This window comes from Balaenoptera physalus (assembly GCF_965194825.1).
Source record: "Balaenoptera physalus genome assembly, chromosome: 8".
In the NCBI taxonomy this organism is placed as follows: Eukaryota; Metazoa; Chordata; class Mammalia; order Artiodactyla; family Balaenopteridae; genus Balaenoptera; species Balaenoptera physalus.
Window position 1 is genome coordinate 65,081,514 of NC_138887.1, and position 25,927 is coordinate 65,107,440.

At 41.9% G+C, this 25,927-nt stretch overlaps 1 pseudogene across 1 annotated transcript in view; it reads left to right on the plus strand.

Annotated features, from left to right (window-relative positions):
• The first annotated feature begins 2,328 nt into the window (after positions 1–2,328).
• LOC309665562 (serum paraoxonase/arylesterase 1-like) overlaps positions 2,329–25,927 on the plus strand; it is a 31,826-nt pseudogene continuing 8,227 nt past the window's right edge. The window contains exons 1-7 of the transcript XR_014268467.1: positions 2,329–2,834; positions 13,537–13,606; positions 15,326–15,381; positions 16,636–16,824; positions 19,878–20,004; positions 22,795–22,994; positions 24,215–24,290. The product of XR_014268467.1 is annotated as a serum paraoxonase/arylesterase 1-like (transcript). The remainder of the gene's footprint in view (positions 2,835–13,536; positions 13,607–15,325; positions 15,382–16,635; positions 16,825–19,877; positions 20,005–22,794; positions 22,995–24,214; positions 24,291–25,927) is intronic.

Below are 25,927 nucleotides of genomic sequence, written 5' to 3' on the forward strand. Positions count from 1 at the left end.
GGCCTGAGAAATGAGGGGCCACTGGTATAAGTCCCAGAGTCTGAAGGCCTGAGAACTAGAAGCTTCGATATCCAAGGATGGGAGAAGATGGATGTCCCAGCTCAAGTAAAGAGAGAGAGAAGTCATCCTATCTCTACCTTGTCTGTTCTGTTCAGGCCCTCAACAGACTGGATGATGCCCGCCCACATTGATGAGGGTTGATCTCATCTACTGATTCAAATGCTAATCTATTCTGGAGTCACTGTCACAGACACACCCAAGAATAAGGTTTTACCAGCTATCTGGGCATCCCTTAGCCCAGTCAAGTTGACACATGAAATTTATCGTCACGGCATCTCTGGCTGTCAGTTCATGAGAGACCTCGAGCCAAAGTCAGCTACGTCATGCAGATTCCGGACCCATAGAAACTATGGGAGATAATAAATGTCTCTCATTTTTGACTGCTAGATTTTTATGTACTTTGTTGTGTAGCAGTAGACAATTAATATAGAAGTAGAGCCTATGACTGATAAGTTTGGTGCAAGGTGTGAGAGAAAGGGACGGATGAACAGAAATGTTTAGGTTTGGGGTTTGAGCAACTGCATAGTAGTGGTGCCATTTATGGAAGTGTGGAGGGCTTGGAGGATATAACATGTTGGTGTGAGGGAATCAATAATTCTGCTTGGGAGACATTTTGAAGAGACTATTAGACACCCCAGTGGGAGAGTCAACCAGGCAGCCAGTTAGTGAGAACAAAGGGAGTGCTCACGAGCCAACCAGTCATTAAATGTCTAATACGGGACCACTTTTTGCCAGCCTCTTTTCTATGCCCTGGGGTCACAGTGGGGAAAAGACAAAAACCCTGACCTCAAGGGGCTTCCATCCCATTAGGCAACAACAGAGTATAAATAAATTAACAAGTTGACTTTAGAAACAGTAAGTGATGAAAAAAAAATGTGATAATATCAAAAGGTTGCTGGAGGTGGCATGTGCTACTTTTAGCTAGACAGAGCGAAGATGATCTGTTAAGAGTCACAGTAAGCTGCTTGAGCTAGGTGTGTACATTTTGGGAACACCAGCATACTGATGGTATGTAAAGCCACTGGAATTGGTGGGATCACCTTGAGGGAGAATGTAGAAAGAGAAGATACCTCAGAACTAGTCCTAGGGTTTCATCATTTTGAGGTCAGTGACAGGAGGACCCTGCAAAGAAGACCAAGAAAGTAGGAGAAAGACTGGGAGGGGGTGGAATCATGAATCCAAGGAAGTATTTAAAAAGAAGGAAGTGGTGATCTGCGCCCAACGTGGTTACAAGTTAAGTATGATTATGGCAGAGAAGTAACCACTGGATTGGGTAACATGGATGTTATGAGTGGTTTAATAAGAGCCAATTCTGCAGTTGAGTCAAAGGAACACGAGCTATATTAGAATGGTGAAGTGGAGAATGAGAGATTAAAGATATTCCCTAAAATTAGTTACCGAACCAAACAATCATTTTCTTATGCTTATAAGTGAGAAAAGAATTTGGGCAGGGCTCAGCAGGCATTCATAGAGGCAGCACCAACTTCAGGGGAGGGATCTTGTGCCCCACTTTTCAATAGCAAGAGTGTCAAAGAATTTGTTTCCATCATTAATCTGTTACAAGAGGTGGTGAAATGGAAGCAGCAACTGTTGACATGTCTTTCAAAGAGATTTAATTTTTTTACAGAAGGAGCAGAGAAAGAGAGCAGTAGGTAGTTAGAATGTGGGATCAAAGAGTATTTTCCCCAGAAAACTATGAGTGACCCTAAAGCATGCTGGTATCTAATGGCAATATTCCAGAAAAAAAAGAAGAGGTGGATGTTGTAGTAGAAAGAAGTTGTAACTGGGACCAAAATCCTTGCGAAGGAAAGAAAAAAAGGGACCCAGAGCAAAGAGAAGAGCCGGCCTTTCGTGAACAGGAAACACTTCATTCATGGTAACAGGAGAGAAGGCAGGGACGGGTGTACAGAGGCACCTTCTACCCTGCTTTGCTCAGAAGTCTCCTTATCAGTGACGCCTCCCCTGACTCCCCTTTCTTAAATGGTACCTCCAGTATGCCCTATACCCTCCCCTGCTTTATTCTTCCCCATAGAATATGTGCATATCCATAGTGCATATTCGCATTATCCATAGCACTGCATATGCAAGAGTGATATACTTTACTGATTTCTGGCACATAGCAGGGACTCAATAAATGTCAGCCAAGCGCCTGGAATGAATGAACACTGGAGAGATGTACTTGAAGAGCTGTAAAGTCAGGAGTGGTGCGGAACGAGATGCTTGATACCCAGATGTCTGAAGGTGACACACGGTGGTAGACAGGTGAGAATAAAATTATATCTTAGGGGTTCCAATCACAGCCCTCCCTTCCTTCTGTACCTTTTCTGGCCAAGTCACGGTGGGTGATCAAATTACTGAACCTGAGCCACAAGGATGAGGACCTTATTAACACAAAGTGAGCGCTCCTCAAAGCCTGGCTCTCCCTTCCCACAGCTCTCCATTTCCCCCAGCCTGCTAGCTCTCCCCTTTTTGCCCGGTCTAGGCAGCTAGTTCCGGGTCTCCTCCCTTTAAGGCGCCGGGAGCGTGCAGCTCCGGGCCGCAGGCGCCGGGCCCAGCTCAGGCCGTCGGCGTACGGGGCGGGCCGCGTGAGCTGCGCCGCGGGGAGGGGTGGGGCCAATCCCTGGGCGGCCCGAGGCTGCGGGCTGACGGGGGTCTCCCGCCCGTCTCGCGTTCGTGCATCCTTCCATCGTCCGTCCCAGGCCATGGCAAAGCTGTCGGTGCTCACCCTCGGGACTGGGGCCGGCACTCTTCAGGGATCACCGCTCTTCTTATCTGTAAGTTGAGTTGTGCCGAGGGCTGCGGCCCACTCGCCTTCTTGTCCGTCCCACCCCCTAGCCAGGCCCTGGAGGCTCCCGCCACTCCCAAGCAGGTTCCGGGCTCTTAGAAAATCTGCAGGCGAGCGCTGGACGTACATCCCACAGCGACTGCATCAATATCCAACTTTCCCCGGCCACCTGAAAACGTACCCTCGCTCATGGCCTGGGAGAGAGGTTAAGGAGACAGTTGTCTTCGGTGTGAGTGGCCCAGCTGTTGGCACGCACCAATTAATTTTTCATGAAAGCGGTGTATCTTGGCTACAGATTCACTTCTCAACTTTGCTTCAAAATAGATAACCAGATTGGAGGGAGGCCCTGATATTGTGTAAATTTAGGGAAGGAGCTCCCGCCTTGGCTGCCCGGCCGTGGCACAAACCTTCCCAGCTTGGAAGAGACAGAAAACTCGCGTGTGGAGTGGAGCAGGTGGGAAGGAATGGGCGCCGTGATGGCCCACCCGCTCCAGTGGGGGATGCGTGGGGCGTCAGGGGAGAGACCCTGGCACTGGCATTTGATGTCCTGCGCTCTTGCTGTGTCCCTTCCATTGTGGGATCTTGGGCAAATCACTTTACATTGCTAACATTAGCTGCTTCAGTAAGCCTCATATGGGAAGCACTTAACAGGGTGCCTGGGATATAGTTAAGTATTCAATAAATGTTAGTGCCCTGCTTCCCTTAAAGTATTTTATAAAGCTTTAAGTACTATACAAGGGGAAAAGGTTTCTAAGAATGTATCAGTAGTTTTGTTAGTAACTTTTTTTTTTTTCAATTTATTTATGGCTGCGTTGGGTCTTCGTTGCTGTGTGCGGGCTTCTCATTGCGGTGGCTTCTGTTGTTGCGGAGCACGGGCTCTAGGCGCTCGGGCTTCAGTAGCTGTGGCTCGAAGGCTCTAGGGCACAGGCTCAGTAGTTGTGGCGCACAGGCTTAGTTGCTCCGCGGCATGTGGGATCTTCCTGGACCAGGGCTTGAACCCGTGTCTCCTGCATTGGCAGGCGGATTCTCAACCACTGTGCCACCAGGGAAGCCCAGTAACTTTTTTAATAGGGGTTCAGAGTCTAAAGATCATCCTAATCCCTAAGGCTTAATCAATAAAACCTCATTATTTACTTTGAAGTACAACATCACTAAAAATCAAATTGAACATTTTGGATTTTTAGAAAAAAATCGTATGACCCTATGGACTGATTAGAAACATACATTCAGAATAGGTTTTTGTAACTATTGGGGTTTTCTTTTCTTCTAATTGTTGGTTATTTTTGGAATCACAAACTGTTAGAAAAAAGTAAGAAACAGTGATTTGGGATTTTTAATCACGTGGATTTTCATTAATCATGGTACTATTTGTTGCCAAAGGAGAATATATATATTATGTATTACATTTATATGTATATAAATACATTTTATATATATATATATTTGTGCGGTATTACCCTGGTATTACCCATTATGAAAATAAATGAGATGTAAATATCTGACACCCCTTCTAGGCTTTCTCCTTTTGATTCTCCATTTACATCTATCCCTGGGTTTGTTCTGCCCACACTCTTCAAATTGCCCCACACAATTTGAGGATAGACCCTCACTCCTTCCTGGCAGATCTGTAATCTTCTAAAGGATTACAGATCTGCCAGGAAGGAGTGAGGGTCTATCTTTCTGGTTTCCCTTCCTTAATTTACTCTAAGGGTGGAGACTGTAGGCATTTTGTATATGCTTTTGTGTAAAAGTACCACTACCATCCTAAAAAGTTTCTCTATCAACATGAAGTTTTCGCTTATTTGATCCAACATTAATATTTCACCAAGTTTGTTCCTTGGAACACAAGTCACAAGACATGCTCCATAAAAAATACGTTCCTTGGATAAATGAATTTGCGAAGTGTTGTCTACTGTAGCCTTTTCCTAGAGGTTGACAATGTATTCTGGCATGTTGAAAGCTTTGAAAAGTCCTTCAGTAACAAAACAAACAAACAGAAAATGATTTTGTTTTGTCATTTCACAGACTTATTTGCCCACATCCTTCACTCCCTTTTTTGGTACCATCTATAAACATCCTGTATAACTTCCTGGGATACAGTTTGAGACAGACTATTCTACACCACTGATTTGCACCAAGACTTAAATTTCAACTGAAAAAGTTAAGGCCTGGCCTTGAGCAGCAGATGGACCTTGGCCTTGGTTTCTGGGCCCCAAGCCTGATTCTGATTTGTCTGAAGGGACCAAGGCACACTGTGGTCATAGCTGAACATAATATCAGTCTCTGTGAGTCTCGTTGTTGGCCTTGCCTGTGGTTTCTTTTTGTGGATGGGGTGCCTGCTGGAGCTGCTTTGCCGTGGGGTTGCTGCAGTGGGATGACCTGGTCTAGTTTGAAGTAAGAACTTACTGTTTTACTTTCAGCACCTGGACGCAGCAAGTGGGGAGGGAGCCTCAGTCCTTGAACTTCTGGCTGTAATCAGATGACTGAGAAGGGAAAAGGAAAGTGGAAGTGGGGTGGACCTCTGGTTTTTGAATAAAAAAGGCTAGAAGAGCCATGGCAGAAGTAGAAGCAGGAGTAGGAGCAATGTGCAGCTGGGAGGATGGGTGGTTATGAAGATGGAAGATGGTTGCAGAGCCTTCGAGCAGCCCAGATAGGGGAGGAAGGGAAATTGCACTCACTGTTCGAAAAGCTCTAAAGCCTCACTACTGAAAAGCACTGTGGACCAGATGCATGAGCATCAGCTGGAGTTCCCAGGACTTGCAGAATCTCCGGCCCCACCCCACACTACTGAATCAGAATCAGCATTATTCACAAGCTCCTCAGGGGATGTGTATGCATGTCTCTAAAGTGAGACAGGAGGGAAGGGGGCGGGCCTAACCCTTGAAAGAATGACATAGCTGTTGAGGACACAACAAAAACTGCTTAGAACAGATTAGGCCCGAGATGGCAGAAGATTCGACTTGCAGTGGAACTTGAGCCTCGTTATGCGCTCATTGTAATACATTACCATATGCCAAACGACACACCCACAGGCGCCATGACAGTTCCCAGCCGGCCACAGAAGGCCAAAAAGTGGGCGGTGACCCAATTCCTGGAAATCCTCTCCCCTTTCTCGAAGTAGCTGGAATAATCCTCCCACTTGTTAGCCTATGAAATTACCCAGCCCATAAAAACTAACCACTCCTGCACCCCGGGCCTCTTGCCTTCTGAGCCGGCTGGCGTTCTGTCTGTGGAGTGTATTTCTCCCAGAGCTGCTCTCCTTCTGAGACGCCCAAGTTTTGTCTCTGGAATGTGTATCTCTGCTTTCCCTTCACTCTGGCTCGCTCTTGAATTCTTTCCTGCCCAGAGCCAAGGACCCTCACTTGGCGGCCCGAGACCTGGGTCATGAGCCTCCTCTCATGCCCCATTTTCCTGCAACCTCTTTACAAAGTCTGTTAATAAACCTACTTCTTACCTGTCACTTTGCCTCTCGCTGAAGTCCTTCTGCGCCGAGACATAAGGAACCTGAGCTTCGTGAAGTCCTGAGACTAGGCGTGCGGTTGCAATCAGAAGACTGTGGGTTCGAGTCCCCTCTTAAGCCAGAGATTGTGGATTCCAGCCCCACACGAGGCTCGTCTGTGTTCGAGTCCCACACGAGGTGTGACTGGATTCGAGTCCTATCTGAGGTGCGTGGTTTCAAAAGGACCTTCAAATCCTGCGTCACGCGTCTGAGAACCGAGGTGAATCCGCAGAGGCGATACATCTTTTTTTCCTCAGAGACGCGGTGTACGCGAGTGGGGCAGGTTCACAAGAAGTTATATAGTCCTGGGGCTGGAAGGAACTTGTGGAAGAATACTAGATGTGTCTTGAGGGGTTCCCGGATGCTTCTGAGGTGATAGCAGCACAGAGCAAAGAAAGAAGGGAGCTCGCCTGGACCAGTAGTCTTCCCTGCCCGTCTTTGTAGTTGGCTGCCGTGGCCTCGCGGGGTGTGCACTGCGCAAGTCCAGGAAATGCCGAGGACTGCGATATAAACAGCGCCCCCTGCAGTGTGGAATGTTGCAGCCCTGCGTCTCTGGGACAACTTCCTCATTCCTAAATTGCCCACTGTAATGCATGAGACACTTCATTTAGAAGGAAACAGCAAAGCTAGCATTAATATTTCTGCCACCCCCATGCCCACCCCAGGCAGCACGCTCTAGTGGGAAGAGGGCAGTGGGGGAATTCCAGCAGACCTGGGTTGCATCTCAGTTCTGCAACTTTCAAGTCACTTTGTCACTGACCCAGATTCTTGGACTTTTTAATCAACAGAAATTGATGACAGGTCAGAAGAGAAATTTAGGCAAGGCTTTTTGGGGACCTGTGCTGCAGCACAGGGAGTGAAAACAAATAACGGGTTCCCTTGCTCGCTCCCTGAGGGAGGGCGATCTGGTCCTTTAAATGGGGTGTGGGTAGGGGCAGGTCCAGCAGCTGGGCCAGAGGGGTGGCTTAGGTGGCCTGCCCACCCCCTTGGTGGAGCTGTGTGCAGGGATCATGTGCACTACCCTGCTTTTGTTCCAGACACCTCATGAATGGCAGTTGGGTCTTTGGTCTTTTTGTATCATATTGTCCATAATTTGTCCCAACTGCACATGCACGCAGTTATTTTTAGTCCCTTATAGTTTGTATTCTGTTACTTGAGGAGATGTTTGTCCAAGTGCAAGCATTGTAGCAAAGGGTCCCGGGTCCCAGGTCCCAGCCTGTCTCAACTTTACCATTCTGAGCCTGTTTCTCCACCTAAATATTATGGGCTCATAATACATATCACAGTAGGATATATATATAATCTGGCACATGAAAGATACTCTGTAAATGTTAGCTTTTATTATTGCCATATGCTATGTCAAAAATCTACCTATGAAGGTTGCAGGATACAAAATTAATGCACAGAAATCTCTGGCATTCCTACACACCAACAACAAAAAAATCAGAAAGAGAAATTAAGGAAACACTCCCATTTACCATTGCAACAAAAAGAATAAAATACCTAGGAATAAACGTGCCTAAGGAGGCGAAAGACTGGTACTCAGAAAACTGTAAAACACTGATGAAAGAAATCAAGGATGGCATAAACAGATGGAGAAATAGACCATGTTCTTGGATTGGAACAATCAATATTGTGAGAATGACTATACTACCCAAAGCAATCTACAGATTCAGTGTAATCCCTATCAAACTACTAATGGCATTCTTCACAGAATTAGAACAAAAAATTTTACAATTCATATGGAAACACAAAAGACCCCAAAGAGCCAAAGCAATCTTGATAAAGAAAAATGGAGTTGGAGGAATCAGGCTCCCTGACTTCAAACCATACCATCAAGCTAAGGAATCAAGACAGTATGGTACTGGCACAAAAACAGAAAAATAGATCAATGGTACAGGATAGAATGCCCAGAGATAAACCCACACACATATGGGTACCTAATTTATGACAAAGGAGGCAAGAACATGCAATGGAGAAAAGACAGCCTCTTCAATAAGTGGTGCTGGGAAAACTGGGCAGCTACTTGTAAAAGAATGAAATTAGAACACTACCTAACACCATACACAAAAATAAACTTCAAATGGATTAAAGACTTAAATGTAAGGCCAGACACTATAAAACTCTTAGAGGAAAACATAGGAAAAACACTTTTTGACATAAACCACAGCAAGATCTTTTTTTGACCCACCTCCTAGAGTAACGGAAATAAAAACAAAAATAAACAAATGGAACTTAATTAAGCTTAAAAGCTTTTGCACAGCAAAGGAAACCATAAACCAGACAAAAAGACAACCCTCAGAATGGGAGAAAATATTTGCAAATGAAACAACAGACAAAGGATTAATCTCCAAAATATACAAACAGCTCATGGAGCTCAATATCAAAAAAACAAACAATCCAGTTAAAAAATGGGTGGAAGACCTAAAGAGACATTTTACCAAGGAAGACATACAGATGGCCAAGAGGCACATGAAAAGATGCTCAACATCACTAATTATTAGAGAAATGCAAATCAAAGTACAATGAGGTATCACCTCACACCAGTCAGAATGGCCATTATCAAAAAAGCTAGAAACAATAAATGCTGGAAAGGGTGTGGAGAAAAGGGAACCCTCTTGCACTGTTGGTGGGAATGTAAACTGATACAGCCACTATGGAGAACAGTATGGAGCTTCCTTAAAAAACTAAAAATAGAACTACCATATGACCCAGCAATCCCACTACTGGGCATATACCCTGAGAAAACCATAATTCAAAAACAGTCATGTACCACAATGTTCAATGCAGCACTATTTACAATAGCCAGGACATGGAACCAATCTAAATGTCCATTGACAGATGAATGGATAAAGAAGATGTGGCACATATATACAATGGAATATTACTCAGCCGTAAAAAGAAACGAAATTGAGTTATTTGTAGTGAGGTGGATGGACCTAGAGTCTGTCATACAGAGTGAAGTAAGCCAGAAAGAGAAAAACAAATACCGTATGCTAACGCATATATATGGAATCTAAAAAAAAAAAAAAAAAAGGTACTGATGAGCCTAGTTGCAGGGCAGGAATAAAGAGGTAGACATAGAGAATGGACTTGAGGACATAGGGTGGGAGGGGGAAGCTGGGGCAAAGTGAGAGTAGCATCGACATATATACACTACCAAATGTAAAATAGTTGGCTGGTGGGAAGCAGCGGCATAGCACAGGGAGATCAGCTCCGTGCTTTGCGATGACATAGAGGAGTGGGATAGGGAGGATGGGAGGGAGGCTCAAGAGGGAGGGGATATGGGGACATGTGTATGCATATGGCTGATTTGCTTTGTTGTGCAACAGAAACTAACACAGTATCATGAAGCAATTACACTCCAATAAAGATCTATTGAAAAAAATCTACCTATGAATGATCCACTTAATGAGTGGTCCTTGAATATATATTGTGATAATACCTCACTGAGACCATAGGCTAAGGACGAATAACTCACTGGCCCTCCTCTATCAATGCAACCAACATCATCTCCATCTGATGCACTAGCCTACTAATTCCACAAAACAATTCAGCAGACATCTACCAAGTACCTTCTTTTTTCCTCGAGTGCTATATTCATGTGGGAAGTCACAGGGATGAATAGGATGCAGTATTCACTCACAGATTTCAGAGTTTACTGTGAGCAATGAGACCACAAACTGATTACTGTAAAACAATATGGTAAGAGACTCGGTAGATGTATACGTGAAGGTTCATGAGGATAAATGAAGGAGTTACTAATCCTGTCACAGAGGGTCAGTAGGAGCTGCAGACCATCATGAGTAGGAATCTTCCAGGTAGATTAGCAGGAAGGACTAGGTGGAGGGAAAACTTGCATGAGAAAGTGATGTAGAGAAAAGGGTCCTTGGTTTCATGGCACCTGATTTCAAATCCCAATTCCATACTTTTAAGGATAGTAGGACCCAATAAGGAATATTGAATAATGAGGAGTGTGCAGTGGCAGAAGGTAGACCAGGCGAGGATGCATATGGCCCCAAGGAAAGTTCCAGAATGGATTTCTTAATGCATAGCTAAAGATCCTTGCTTTCTTTTGTAAGGAGCTGGCATGTATTTGCAAAGAATAATTCATAGCAGGGAGTATGTGATTTCTGGCCAGAGTTCAGCAGCTTATAAATCAGCAACACATCTCAAACATTGAACTTTATCCTTTAGACCTGGAACATTTGGACTTAATCAAGCCCTTGACAAGATATTTCCCGATAATTGAAAGTAAAATAGAAAAATATGAGCTGGATTATAGTAACGCAAGCTGAATTGTCTTCTGGCACTTCCTTCAGCTTTTTGGAAGTGGTGATACCGGTAAATTTTGCTGGGCAGAGGACCGAATGTGATCTTTGCATTCATGCTTCAGTTCTAATCCCAGCTCAGCCACTTCATAATTTTGTAGCCTTGAAAAGCCACTTAATCTTAGTCATCTGTAAAACAGGGAAAACAATACCTCAGGGAGAGATCAGAGGATTAAAGCAGAGTAATTACAGTACCTGAATTGTACTAGTAATGATTAGTCTGTTGAGATTTGACTTCTTTTGGCCACAGATTTGAACCCAAAGCAACTGAGTGCTCACTTAATGCCTCCTTACCTACTGTGGGCTCCCTTTAACTGTGATTATTCTGCCTTTTCCAGGTTAGAGATCAACTTCCATGAGAGAGAAGCCTAAGTTAGAATACGGGCCAATCAGTTCTGCTTTTCTCTGCCCTCTGTGAACACATCACATTTAATGAACCTTGCAAGCCAGGCTGCATACCTCTTCTTCCTGTGTGATTTTGACTCTAAAAAAGCTAATTTGGCTATCCTTGGCATTTTTCCCAAGTCTTGACCCACTCACTGATTGCACGTCACTGACTTCTTCTGTGTCACTCTTTGTAATGTCCTTGATCATGACCTCCAGTCTTAACATCTTGTACCTGTCCTTTGAGTTCCTTGGGGCACTCCGTGTATATTCACAGAGGTTTCTGTAGACCAGTGTTTTTCAAAATGGTGGATCACAAAATCAATTTAGTAAATTATGATCAACACTTACCTATTTATTTATTTATTTATTTTTATTTTATTATTTTTAAAATTGAAGTATAGTTGACTTACAATATTATATTAGTTTCAGGTGTACAACATAGTGATTCAGTATTTTTATAGATTATACTCCATTTATAATTATTATAAAATATTGGCTATGTTCTCTGTGCTGTACAATATATCCTTGTAGCTTATTTATCTTATGCATAGTAGTTTGTACTTCTTAATCTCCTACCCTTATATTGCCCCTCCCCACTTCCCTCTTCCCATTGGTAACCACTAGTTCTCTATATCTGTGAGTCTGTTTCTCTTTTGTTATTTTCATTCATTTGTTTATTTCTTAGATCCCACATATAAGTGATAACATACAGTATTTGTCTTTCTATGCCTGACTTATTTCACTAAGCATCATACCTTCCAGGTCCATCCATGTTGTTGAAAATGGCAAATTTCATTATTTTTTATGGCTGAGTAATATTCCATTGTGTGTGTGTGTGTGTGTGTGTGTGTGTGTGTGTGTGTGTGTGTGTATATAAATAAATATACACACATCCTCACCAATATTTGTTATTTGTATGACCAGCATCTTTAAATAAATGAAATAGAATTGAATAGAAAAGTTAATTTATTAAATGTATTAGGGTGAGTATCACTTTGTGAACTTTGTTTCAGGGGTGTGTGTGTGTGTGTGTGTGTGTGTGTGTGTGAGATGTGTGTTTCTACCATGCAAAATGCTTTTCCTAACGTGGGTCTTAGTCTGAAAAGTTGGTAAGGCTGCTCTAAACGTTCCCTTTTATTTCTTTATTGCAAACTTTTTTGATTATAACGTCAGATTTCCATTGTTGAAATATTTTTTTGTTTCTCAGGTCATGGGGGCAGATCCCAAGTTTCCTTTGAAGTCTGCTTTCTAAGTTTGTGTCCATCATTCAGGGACCCACCCTCTCCTTGCAGGCCAGGCCTTCCTCATCTATCCATTCACCTCTGGATGTCTAGCACCCAGGTTCTCTACTCTGTGCCTCAAGGTGAACTGTGGTGCTTTAACAAAGCTGATTACTAGACCCCACTGCTAGCCTCTTAGCTCAGACCCTCGTAGAGGGTAGAATTGATAGCCAATGGCATGATAGTAGGAGCATGCTACATTTTTATCTGAATGAAAAGATGCAATAATCAGTCACCTCCAGATTCCTATTATTTTATACCATATTGTTAGGAATTTTATGCAAAATGTCCAGTCACCCTTAGCCCATCTTCCTCCTTCTATGAGACTAAATTATCAGGAAGACAAAGTGAAAACTTTCTCTGCCTGTCTATCTTTAGTCAAATAAGATTTCTAGGGATTGTTGGATAATTGTTGCTGCTCACTCTGACTATATTGTATCATTAGTTCTCAAAAGATGTTTATTGTTTAGATCTCTTGGCTGTGCTAATGTTGTGGTCCATTTCTTTCAAATGCTGCGTCAATAGCTCTGTGCTGCGCAGGCAGCCTGCTGGTGCTTCCTTCTCACATCTGTTCTTTTTTCCTTTGTCCTTCACTCAAATGTTCCCCACAATGTTTATGCACTCAGATTTAGTAAGTCACTTTTGAGTGTGTCTATGTGCAATGCCTTTTTATGTGTTGGCCTTGGGTATGATTTTCTGAAGTTATGAATCCTTTAAGCACACCTGCATTTTTCAAGTAACACACCCGAAAGCAGATGTCCAGTCCAGGCTTTGGGGCCACACTGGGCAGATGGGCAGGAGGCCCATCTGTCAGCAGCCCTAAAACGTCAATGGAATAAATTGGAACCCTGTTGCTATTTAACCCAAATTTCCACTTAGGACTCCTGACACAGCTGATGAAATAGTTCCTGTTCTGCCAAAGGGCACAGAGTCCTCAAGAGGACACTATGTATCTCCTTTGTGTATCTACCCACCTCTGCTAAATAAATACTGAATGTTGTGTCCAGGGACCCATGTGTCTTGCTCAGGTCTGGTCTGGTAGAATTGCTCAGGTTTCAGGGACCACTAACCCTGGGGTTGAAACCCAGGCAAAAAGTACAGTTAAGGAGAACTTTATTGGCTACTTACCTTTGCAACTTAATTATAATTTCTGGACAGTTTTATGCGTAGTTGATTCCTTTTTATCTCTCCCAGAACAAGAAAGAATGCTTCCCAAGAGTAAAATTGGTAGAACTTCCTAACTGTAAATTAGGAAAAGGAATAGGTAAGTATTTGAGAGGAGGAAGTATCTCACTTGAACTTGAAGTATTATCGTCTGAGTTATTTGATTAATATACTTGTTAAATTTTGTTCAAAAATAAAACTATGAACCAGGAGAGTATTATTAAGTCAGTAGTTAGTTATGAATACCAAATTACTTGACTTTTGACTTTACCAACCTACTGTCAATGTTTTTAACTGTTTTTTGATCATTTGTTTTTGTTTGGTCCGTTTAGCAAGAACAATAGTCAGACAGTGTTTGATTTTATGGTAATATAACCTGAGCAGATGGCAGGGGAGGGACAAAAGAGGAATAAAAACCAATGAGTAAAGGGTAAAATTTTTAAAAGACCTCACATACCTTTGCAGTTACCACAGGGCTTCTCCTCATGCATCTCTCTTTTAATATCTGGGAGGAAAATTTTTCCCAGAAGCTCTCAGCAGATTTTCCCTTAGATCTCATTAATCAGAGCTAGACAACAGGCTGGTGCCCTAGCTGCAAAGGAAGCTGGGAAAGTAATTATGGGCCTCCTTTGTGGAAGACTGACCCTTCAGCAAAGATAAAAGGGTCAGGGAATAGCAGCTGGTAGGCAACCAACAGGAGTGTCAGAGGACTCAAGTCCCCATCTGGCTTCAACCAACCAGCTTTGTTATTTGAGAACAACTTGTTTGACATTCATGCTTTTGTTATTTTTTTTTTTTAATTTTTATTGGAGTGTAGTCGATTTACAATGTTGTGTTAGTTTCAGGTGTACAGCAAAGTGAATCAGTTATACATATACATATATCCACTCTTTTTTTTTTAGATTCTTTTCCCATATAAGTCATTACAGAGTATTGAGTAGAGTTCCCTGTGCTATACAGCAGATTCTTATTTGTTATCTATTTTATAGATAGTAGTGTGTATATGTCAGTCCCAATCTGCTTTTGTTATGTTTTGAGGGTTTTTTTAGAATTATCTATCTCAGTTGACTGAGGTTGGAAAGGCTAGACCACATGACTTAATGCAGTTAACATCAGTAAGCTTGGTCAGATATCTTACAGTGTAATCTTTTTTTTCTAGAAAACAAACATGATATTGATATTAAATATCACTGGATATTTGAAAAACAAACACCTCCACTAAAATTATTAATACCAAATCAAAAATCCCACATGTCTCGAGATTGATTGAAATCCAAAAAATTTACATGTACTTAAAGCATAACTAATTTGGTGATATTTTATTGATGTTTATATTAATAGTAAATGCATATTTGGCATATGAAATGTATCCTCATTTTAACCAAAGCATTTAGAATTTGTTTATATTTCCAATAGGGTTTTCAAAGAGTTTATTTGGTTTGGAATTATTAAGTATCAACATATATTGGGAGTTTATGTCTTTAAAAAACAGCAGGCTATTTTCAAATTACTGTACCTTTTGTACATTTAGTGAATTTCCATGTACTTTAAGAGGTTTTGGGCTCTAAGGAAAAAGTTCTAGTCCATCAATTTAAAACAAATATATTAAGTGTACATTTTAAATATACTTTATTTCAATATATGAATCGCTTTTAATTTTTAAATAATCACATTAGTCAACTGCAATAAATAAATGAACCTATCAAAGAAGAGCTAAATATGTAGCCCTATTTTCAAGTCAGGAGTGATAAAGAAAAGGACCCTTAGCTTCCTGCAACAGTATGAAACAATCTGTGCTCTCTATTCTCTTTTCTCACAGAAACTGGCTCTGAAGACTTGGAGATACTTCGTAATGGACTGGCTTTCATTAGCTCCGTAAGTGTTTCCTTTCACTTACTGTGCTCTGAACCATTTTCTAGGACTGGCCGCTTGTCTTTTGTTTCAGCCTTTTTTATACCAATGCCCATCTTCAAATAAAATGAGCAGTGATATGGTTCAAAAAACAAACCGTATATGCATTCATACTGATGTTACGATTTTGATAGTATATGTTCTATGCATATTTGTATTCCTGTGTGTACAGTGAACTCTTGTATTCCCCCGTCTTCCATTGTGGCAATTTGTGAGTCCAGTGAGTTCAAGAATGGCTTCCCATTCATCTGTCTATTCCTTGAAGCACTTAAGTGGTATATTCAAATATTTGCTGAATTGAGTGTATATATGTGTGTACGTGTGTGTATATATATCCCCTCACACATCCTTTAGATTTTTATCTTTTTTTATACTTTTCAGAATAAGCCTTTTAATTTAAAATCGTTGATACTTTATTCCACAATTTCCAAACTTTGAAGAGAAAAGCCACCATGTTTTTGAACCTCTCCTGCGTATAGATCATTGCGGTAGGTGACATAGCTCAAAACAAAAGAAGTCAACAACCTAGTCTAGGAAAACAGAGTTGATAGGATACAGTATACAAGTCATCCAGCCATTGAGAACGCTTTGCTTCCTGTTGTAGTTCCTTCAATCCAGTTGTCTCCTGTGAAGGTGGAAGACAAGTCATCCTCTGCAGAAGTGTTTTACAAACTCTTTTTTAAAGGAACAGAATGTATATTTCCAGCAAAATCTTATATGGGACCCAGATATGTAAAACAAATAGATATGTGTCATTGTTCTACCTTCAGGCTAAGAAAGGAGTTGCTCCCTGGGCTTACTAGACTTCCCCTAAACCTCGTCTCTGAGATGCTTCCAATGAACCTGCTAGGGGACGGTTTAAAAACCATAACCAATGTTCTGTCCGTGTTCCTTGCTTATATTATTGAAGCCCGTTCATAAATGTTTCTTTGGTCTGCTCTTCTTTTTTTTAATCTTTGTCATGGGTTGGTAGCTTGATAGCTGTGATATTCGACACACATGGAAGGGTCTGTGCCTGTTGTGTGGGGTCAGCTGGTGGAGCATGTGGCTCCCGGAGACCCGGAGCATGTGGGCCTATTGCATGAGCCAACTAAGAGGCTTCCCATGGGGCCCTGTGGCCAGAACCAGACAGTGTGAACCCATGTGCCATCTACCACCTCCATCAGCATTTGAAGTATTTATAAAGTGCCTGTGTTTTCTCCTCCATTATTCTCTAAGGGATTAAAATATCCTGGAATAAAGAGCTTTGAACCCGATAAGCCTGGAAAAATACTTCTGATGGACATGAACAGTGGATCATGTCCACTGTTGAAGAGGATACAACAGTGTTGGAACTGAGGATCACTGGAAGTAACTTTGATTTGTCTTCATTTAACCCTCATGGGATTAGCACATTCACAAATGAAGGTAACAATATTTATTTAATGTTTGTTTAATGTTTAATGTTTGTTAAAAATAAAGCCAAATTTAAAAAAACAGAAAAATGTTAGTGAAAGAATATTTCTTTTCATCCAACTAAAGTATAATCATGAACAATGTTCTTACTCTGGGTTTTAAACTTACCCTCATGTTAATTAAATATAACGTTAGAACCACGTAAAGGCTTGAGAATGCTGAAATATTTGAGATTTGCAAAACAACTAATTTTTAAAAATACCAACCTTCACATTATCTCTGTAATTAATATAGTAATGATATTCAGCTCTAATCATTACAGGTTTTTCCAACTTAAAGAATTTTACAGATCCAGGCATTTACAGGAATAGATTTTTCTAACGTAAGACACCTGCAACCTACAGATCCACTGACAGATGGTCACTTTCAATGCCTCCCTGCCCACTGGTGCCTCTGGTTGTCTTCAAACTGCTTCTCCACATTTTAACGTGTTACCTCATCCCTTATGCCTTCATCCCACTTCTTCCCTTCTTTTTGCAGCCATTTCCTTGGTCTCTACATAAACTCTCAATCCCGGTTGCACACACAAGCACCTGGAGAGTTTTAAAAAGCCTGATGTCCAGGTCCCAGCCCCAAATATTCTGATTCAGTTGGTCTGAGGGAGGCTTGGGCGGTAGTGCTTGTTACAAGCTCTCCAGGAGATAAAAATGTGAGACCAGGGTTGAGAATCACCCCTGTCGTCCATCTCCTCATCAGACAATCCCTTCTTCAGTCCCTGCTGACTTTTCCCATTTTGGTGGGCTAAAATTGCTGCCTTGAAAGTTATCAGCAATGTCTCTCTCTCTCTTCCAACTCTCCCCCTCTGCCTCTCCTTCCTCCTTGCCCTCCCCTCCTCTCCTCCCTCCCTCCCCCCTTCCTTCCTCCACCTCATTTTATACTGGTGACCCCTTTCTCCTTCAATTCAATCGCCCCTCCCTGATACTCCAGTACACTTATCTGTTCTTATTCTGACTCTGCTGCAGGTTGTCTCCCCTCTTTATTATTTTGTCACTTATTTCGAATTCTCTGAGCATTCCCCAAAGGACCAATATTTTGCCTCCTCTTTATTTTCTCTATTTCAGAAAGTTCAGCCATGTCACAACTGTAACTGTGCTGGCTCTCTAGGAGAACACCCCCAAAGTGGATGATGATGATGATGATTTTAATCAGCTCTTCAGTTCCCTCCCTTCAGCTTATTAGATAATTCTATTTGGGTTCCTCTCCTATAGCCACATTAAACTCAAAATGTCGAAAAGTAATTCTTTATTCTCTTATCTTCCATTCTTCAGGTTTCCCCCCTATGACTTCTCTTCTTCCATATATGTATATATGAAATATACATATATCTGTATATATTTCCCTTTCAATGACCTCTTCACCCTTTTATCAACACTATATTTTATTTTCAAAATATTTTAAGTGCAAAGAAATAAGGTGTTGGGTGTGTGCATGCTCTTTTAAATTAAAATGGGAAAAGTAACCACATAAATATTACACAAGTGCTCGTATAAATTACTTTTGCATTAAACACTACATCGTGGATTCCTTTCTCTGACAGTGCATTTAGAGCTACTTTACAATGGCTCTTTAGAATTTTGTTGTGTGGGAGTACCATAATATAGTTCATCTGTTGATGGATATGCAACCTGTTCCCACCTTTATGCTCATTGAAAACAATGCCAAAATAAACATTCTTGTACATATAGCTTCTGTGAATACTTCCTTAGGATAAATTCCTAGAGGTGGAATCTGCTGTGCAAAACGTGAATCCGGGTTTTAATCCTCACTTACGTTTGATTTCCGACTCCCTCATTCCTCAGCCATCATCAGGGACTTTTGATACTTCCTGTCAAATGCCTCTCTTGTCCTTTCCTGTCTTTTCCTGTCAGTGCCATCTTCCTGGTCCAGTCCCTTCTCTCCACGTGCCTGGATTACTGCCATACACACAGGTCATGTTACTCCTTGGTTGAAAGCCCCCTATAAGTAAGCCCTGGATCCCTATCCTAAGCCCTGAAGACTGGCCTTGGCTCCTGTTCCTGTGGCTTCAGTATTCCCACTCTTTCACTCCTCCAACCACAACCTCACCATTAAGTGTTCCAAGGAAACGTGTGCCTCAGGCCCTTTGCACGCTCTCTTCCTTCAGCCTGGAGCACTCTTTCCCCAGATATTCACATAGTTCAGTTTCTCATTTCATTAGATCTCTGCTTTGACATCATCTTCTCAGAACTTCCCTGACTCCTGTGAAGAAGACATCTCATTACTCTCCATCCCTTTATCTGGTTTTGTTTTCCCTTTGTAGCACTTAGCACCAATTAAAATAAACATTTTCTTGTCAAATGTACTAATGGGAAGCTTCATAGCTGGCTTTTCTGTTCAAATTTCTTCAATTCAACCTCCTAAACTTTACACTATTTTCCTTTAAACACCAATTCAGTCACGTCAAGGCTTTCCAAAGACTCACTGCTTCCAAAGGCAAAGACTATGGCCTAACTTCACTTGCCGGTTCTGATCATACCTTCTTGACCACTTAAACTGGTCTCTTTCATGTCTCAGAGTTGCACTGACTCCCAGAATCTGCTTCCCTTTGATATTATCTCTCACATGGTCTTTTTATGGAATTGATCATCTCACACTGTGTAAATTACACCTGAGCACACCTTCTCTTATTGATATTCTTCACATCTTTTATCTCTTTTATCTCAGTGCTGCATCTTGCTGAGACCATTTGCAGTAGAAAGCTTAATAAGCTCTTTGGAGTTTTAGTGTCAAGGGCTGCTCATTCTTAAGTTGAGGATTTTTTTTCCCCTTGTGGAGTCTGGAGTTTTTTAGAGACTGTCACTGGGTCTTCCTTTAGCCATTTTTCTTTGGAGCAATCACAAATGCTTCTCTACAAAGAGATGAAAATATTCCATCTGCCTGATACCCTAAGTACTGGTTGGAGGTGGGTTGAAATTGCTTTCTGGAGACAGGACTGACAGCTGACAGCTCGGTTAATGTTTCCATTTTTGTTTTTAATCTCTTCTCAGATAATACCGTGTACCTGCTGGTGGTGAACCATCCAGATTTTAAGTCCACGGTTGAGTTGTTTAAATTTCAAGAAGAAGAAAAGTCACTTTCGCATCTGAAAACCATCAAACACAAACTTCTGCCTAAGTACTGAGATGTGTCATATTTCTATTTTCCTTTAACACCAGTGGATGGTTAATCCACTTTTAGTGTTTCCTTTTGGCAGGGAGTGGGGGACGGGGTGGGAGGATAATGGCAACTCCCCTTTCTAATGATCACGAACTCCTCCAAGTGTTCTTCTGCAGAAACTATTTTTTTATATAAATTTTTTTTATTTATTTATTTTTGGTTGTGTTGGGTCTTCGTTGCTGCATGCAGGCTTTCTCTAGTTGTGGCTCGCGGGCTCAGTAGTTGTGACTCGCGGGCTCTAGAGTGCAGGCTCAGTAGTTGTGGCGCACGGGCTTAGTTGCTCCGCGGCACGTGGGATCTTCCCGGACCAGGGATCGAACCCATGTCCCCTGCATTGGCAGGCGGATTCTTAACCACTGCGCCACCAGGAAAGTCCTCTGCAGAAACTTTTGAGGACTCAAGCCCCTCAGAGAAGACCCATCCTCTTCCTCCCTCATCTCCCAGGTTGGCTGGATGCTGCTTTATGGTTCCTGGCCTATCAATTTAACAGATTATTTTATTAACTTTTTACAAATATTTTCTTTTTTTTAATTTTTATTTTTGGCTGTATTGGGTCATCATTGCTGCGCGTGGGCTTCCTCTAGTGGCAGCGAGCAGGGGCTACTCTTTGTTGTGGTGCACGGGCTTCTCATTGTGGTGGCTTCTCTTGTTTCAGAGCACGGGCTCTAGAGCTCAGGCTCAGTAGTTGTGCACAGAGCACGGGCTTAGTTGTTCTGCAGAATGTAGGATCGTCCTGGACCAGGGATTGAACCTGGGTCCCCTGCATCGGCAGGCAGATTCTTAACCACTGCGCCACCAGGGAAGTCCCACAAATATTTTCTTAATTAGGTTTTATTTCTATACCAGTTTGGATTAAAGAAAATGAGGCCTGGAGTATTTAACTTGCCTCAGGTGACACTGTCAATAAATGGTACAACTGGAACTTTAACCCTGGTATCTGGAGTCTGGAGCTTGTGCTCTGAGTCACTATGAAATAGTGAAAGCTTATTTTATTTGTTTTACCATTTACTCTTGGAAATCTTAATTTTGTCCAATTTCCCAGAGTTAGAGTATTTTTTTTCTGGGCAATTGCAAATATATTGGTCTTCGGCAATATAGAAGCAAACTATAGTTAGTGCCACAATTAACTAAAATTCTGCTCTCTCAACCCAAGGATTAGCCATGTATATTTTCTGCTTTGTATTTGATGGTTGTTTATATGGTTGTCTACAACATTAATATTCCAATGACTAATCTATTATAATTTGAGCATGTTATTAATAATAATAACAACACCATGGTCATTATCGGTCATTTACTATATGCCAGGCATGGTGCCAGGGTCTTTGACTCATTATTTCATTTTATTCTTACCCCAGCCTTTCAAGGTATGGAGAGGCTCAGAGTTTAGTGACCTGCTGTGGCCCCATGGATGAGAGCAAGCAACTCCAGAATTCAAATGGAGTTCATCAGATTTCAAAGCGATTACTCTAAACCCTTCTGCTCTGCTCCTTTTTATGAAAAATAGCAAAGGATTATAAAGCAAACTAATATCAGAAATCTACCTTTAAAAAAGAGAGGAAAAACCCCCCAGCTTGCAGGCTTATGCCTGAAGCCTGTACAGACTAATCCTAAATTCCTAGACCCTTTTTCTCACGTAGTAACTGTGGCTGCCACTGACGGAGGCTTTGTCATTGGCAGGCTCCCCGCAAAGCAGACAGCAGGCATCATCTCGTTGTAATTCCCACTGCAACGCCACAAATGGAGATTCTGACCCTTAGTCTTATACTAATGAGCTGTATGACTTTGGGAAAATCATTTAACCTCTCTTTACAGATGAGAAAACTGAGGCTCTGCACGCTTATCAAAGTCGCCCAGGAGCCCAGAGCTTCGTCAGAGCTGATGTGCTGGCCGTGACGCCCTCCGCAATGGAGCGGAGATAATTCTCTCCCAGATAACGGCCCCCGGGAACTTCTGTCACCTCAATCAGCACAGAATGACTCACTTATGTGTTCGCTGTTGTACCTATTAAAGCAGAAAAATAGACTCATATATCTTAGATTTTCAGTAACACAGGGAGAATCAAAATCAGAACAACAGCAACAAAAAAGCCACAGCATCCTATTTCTGAGCATTCTTGCTCACAGACATTTCACTCCATTTAGAATTATGAAACTTTGCGGCTGGATGTGTGATCCTGTGAGGCTGAAAGATAGACCAGCCCATCTACTCCTTTTTTATAGATAAGGAAACTGAGGCCCTGGCATGTGAAATGATTAATTTTCCCTAGATCACACAGCTAATAGTAGCAGAGCTTTAACTAAAACGAAAGTCTCAAGATTGCCAGGGTTTTTTCCACTGCCTGATGCTGCCTTGGACTGTTCTGTATGAGCATAAAGAAATGTGTGGCCCTGATAATGATTCCTGGCCTCATTTAATGTCTGTGGAGTTTAGTCTGTCTAAACACACACACACACACACACCTTTTTTTTTTTTTTCACATACACTTTTTTAAAGACACAGTTTATAGGATTTTTATGTTCCATTGCTATTAATTAATAACCTTTTAGGGTTTCTTAGGGTAATTATTGTCTTTGAGGATTGTATAGGTTGGACTGATTTCACATAATTCTGGGCCGTAACAGCTATTGTGAAGGCTCCATTCCACTTTTTGATTTTACAAGTAGACATTAATGAATGCCAGTGCATAATCCTGTAACGTACCATGGCTTCACCTGCATGTGTCATGTGTGTGCATTTGAATTGCAGTTTGAATGGCATTGTCGGTGTGGGACCTGAACACTTCTATGCCATCAATGATCACTATTTTGTTGACCCCTACCTGAGATCCTGGGAGTTGTATTTGGGTCTAGCATGGTCATTTGTTGTTTACTACAGTCCAAATGAAGTTCGAGTGGTGGCCAGCGGATTTGATTTTGCTGTGGAATCAACATCTCACCTGATGGCAAGTATGTGAACTCTTTAAAATGCCATGCATGTCCCCAGATTCTCCTTAGACATCTTTAGAGCATATTCATTTTCTAAATGATGGGATGCATTTTAACATGTTATCCCAGTAAGAGGATTAGGGAAAATGTAAAATATCTTAATTTTTCAGGGGGTAACATATATCAAATTAGAATTTTCTGTTTTGTGAACGCATACTCTTTTTAAATTTCTTTTTTGGGGAAAAAAGTGCATTTCAAGAGGGGGTACTGTAATAAACATTTAGTATTACTAGACAGCTTTGCTTTGAGGGAAGATTTTTGAGTGTATAATGAGATTAACAATTTGTAGGTATGTATATATCAGTAGTGCTGGTTTGTGACACGACAAAAAGCTTGTACCAAAATGTAAATCAAGGCACCACTTCCTTCATAAAGAAAGTGTTACTATGGGGAAAAAAATCAGCCTCACTAAGTAGTGTGCTTAGTGATGTAGTTGATTTACATTATTTTCTGGTGGTGACCGTGAAACAATTCACAGACCAGCAGTGGTTTGGGGACCACACTTTGGGTAGCATTGGTGTGCATATAAAATCCTCCTCGTCTTGTATCATGAAGGATTTGTAACATACTTAGAAGGTTAGTAACATATTTAGAGGGTAGTAACATATTTAGAGAAAGCAACACAGACAGTTTTCAATTATTCATATCATCTCCTGGTCTTCACACATAGCAGATAATCACGCAGTCATTTATCTCTTTGTCCTGGGGTGCACTGTGCTTAGACTGGCCACAGATCTTTATGATGAATGTGACATTGCACTCAGGGTAGAGGGGAGGAAGTCTCCTCTCAGATACAGGCCAAGCACTTGTCTTCTCTTGTGCTTTCTCTGGCCTAAAACGAGGGGCTAAAATGCAGAACCTGGGGCTTGCCATTATGTTGACAAACCAAGAAAAGCACTGTCATGCTTTTGCTCCCCGATATTTGTGTTAGAGTTAAGTTCCTTCCCTACTACTCAGTGCCAATTAGCTTCCCACCTTTAGAAATAACTTTTCAGAGATTAAAACTCCTCTGGGCACTGTCAACTCATTGAGTTCCTTCAGAATTTGGTGTGCTTTAAGACAGGTTCCATTTTCCAGTCTCTCAGCAAAGTCCTTCCCTAGGAAGAGTTATTACAACTTCATGGTAACCTCCTGAATCACATTACTTCACGAGCTTTGATGTAGCTCTTTCTTCTTTGAAGGTATGTCTATATATCTGAAGTGCTGGCTCATAAGATTCATGTGTATGAGAAGCACGCTAATTGGACTCCATTGAAGGTAAGATGTATTAATACTATAAGTTTGCAGAGTGATAATTAGATTCTAATTGATTTGTGAAATTAAAAGTGAGGAAAAAAGGACTGTCTAATTGCAGTGGGTGAGAACCAATTTTTCACTCCTTTATTGAGTCCTCAGCATCGTATGGGTTTGTTGTTCACTTTTGCTTAGCTGCAGAGTGGGAGGCAGCAAACCACACACATCGCCTGTGAAACTTTGATTCTTTCTGCTCTAGTGAATTTTAAGCTTGGCATTGTGTTCTTCAGTTCTCTCTTTCCTTCCTTTCTTCCTCCTTCCCTCCCCCCACACCCCTTTTTTTTCCCCTCCATGTTGATGGAACAGACGATAGCCTCAACTTGTATACGACAGCACAATATTTATAAAGCCCAAGTACTCACAATGGCCGCCAGGTGCCCTGGCCGCCCATCCCTTTGCTGCCTTTGTCTCCAGCCCTTGGCCCGCTGATGAGATACTCCTGCTTGAGTATTTCTGGGGCTCCCCCGGCGAGGCCCTTCCTCAGGATGGGGCACTTGTCTGTCTCCTCAGGTGCTCTTCCTCCAGATCTCCATGGCTCTCTCCTTCATACCTTTCCAGATTTCACTAAAATGTCACTTCAGCGCGGCCTTCCCTGGGCACCTAATCTAAACTTGCAACTCTGCTCCTCGCTAAACACACACACACACACAGACACACACACACATTTCCTATCTCCTTTATGGCTTTATTTTCAGCATCCTTTGCTAACATATTTTGTATTTTACTTCTCTTCTCTATTGTCTGTCTGCCTCTCCTACTAGGGTATAAGCGCCACAGGACAGATATTTTCTCTACGTGTTCCTGGAAGAATTCCCACACGTAGTAGGCACTCAGCAAATTAACTGTTAATTTGACATGCTGGGGCAGGGCATTCTTCAAAGCTTCATCTTCACCCGAACCAATTCTGATCCGGTCTGAAGGTTTGGAGCAAAAGGGGTAAAAACACAAAGGAGAGGAAAGAAGAAGTAAGAGCAAAGTGGAGCATTATGAAAGTAATGCTTCGGAAAAACACGAAGATAGGCTCCCCGGTCAGAACTGCCCACGGCATATGAAGCGCTGTCCCCAGGCCCCGTGTGACAGTGCCCGTCGGCGCATCTCAGCGACTGTCCTGAGGGGCTTCACTCTGAGAAAATTACCTTGCAGCAACATCAAATGTAACATCATGTTTGACATTAAAATCACTGGCAGGGCTAGTTTGGTATTAGCTGAAGTAAAATGGAATGACACACACTCATATTGGCTGGGGGAATAAAAACAAATTGTGGTTATAACAATAGGCACTTCTGCAAATTGAAAGTTAAAGGATTTTGTAAGAATAAAACCCAATCCAATATACATTCAACACAGAATCATAAATGCACTGCTCTTGCCGAGGCAAGATTGAGGGCGAAGCTTATTTCAGGTTTGGCTCCCACTTCTGGCAGCAAATCATGCCTGTCTCCTGACATAACAATTTACTTGAGACTCCCCCCCTTCAACTGTAATGTTATTCTTTCTTTTGAAGGATCATATTAATTAAGACCAGTTAATTGATGCTTGGAGTGCCAAGAAATTTGATAAACTAGCTGGGATTGTTCTTAGAATCTGGGATGAGATGCAGA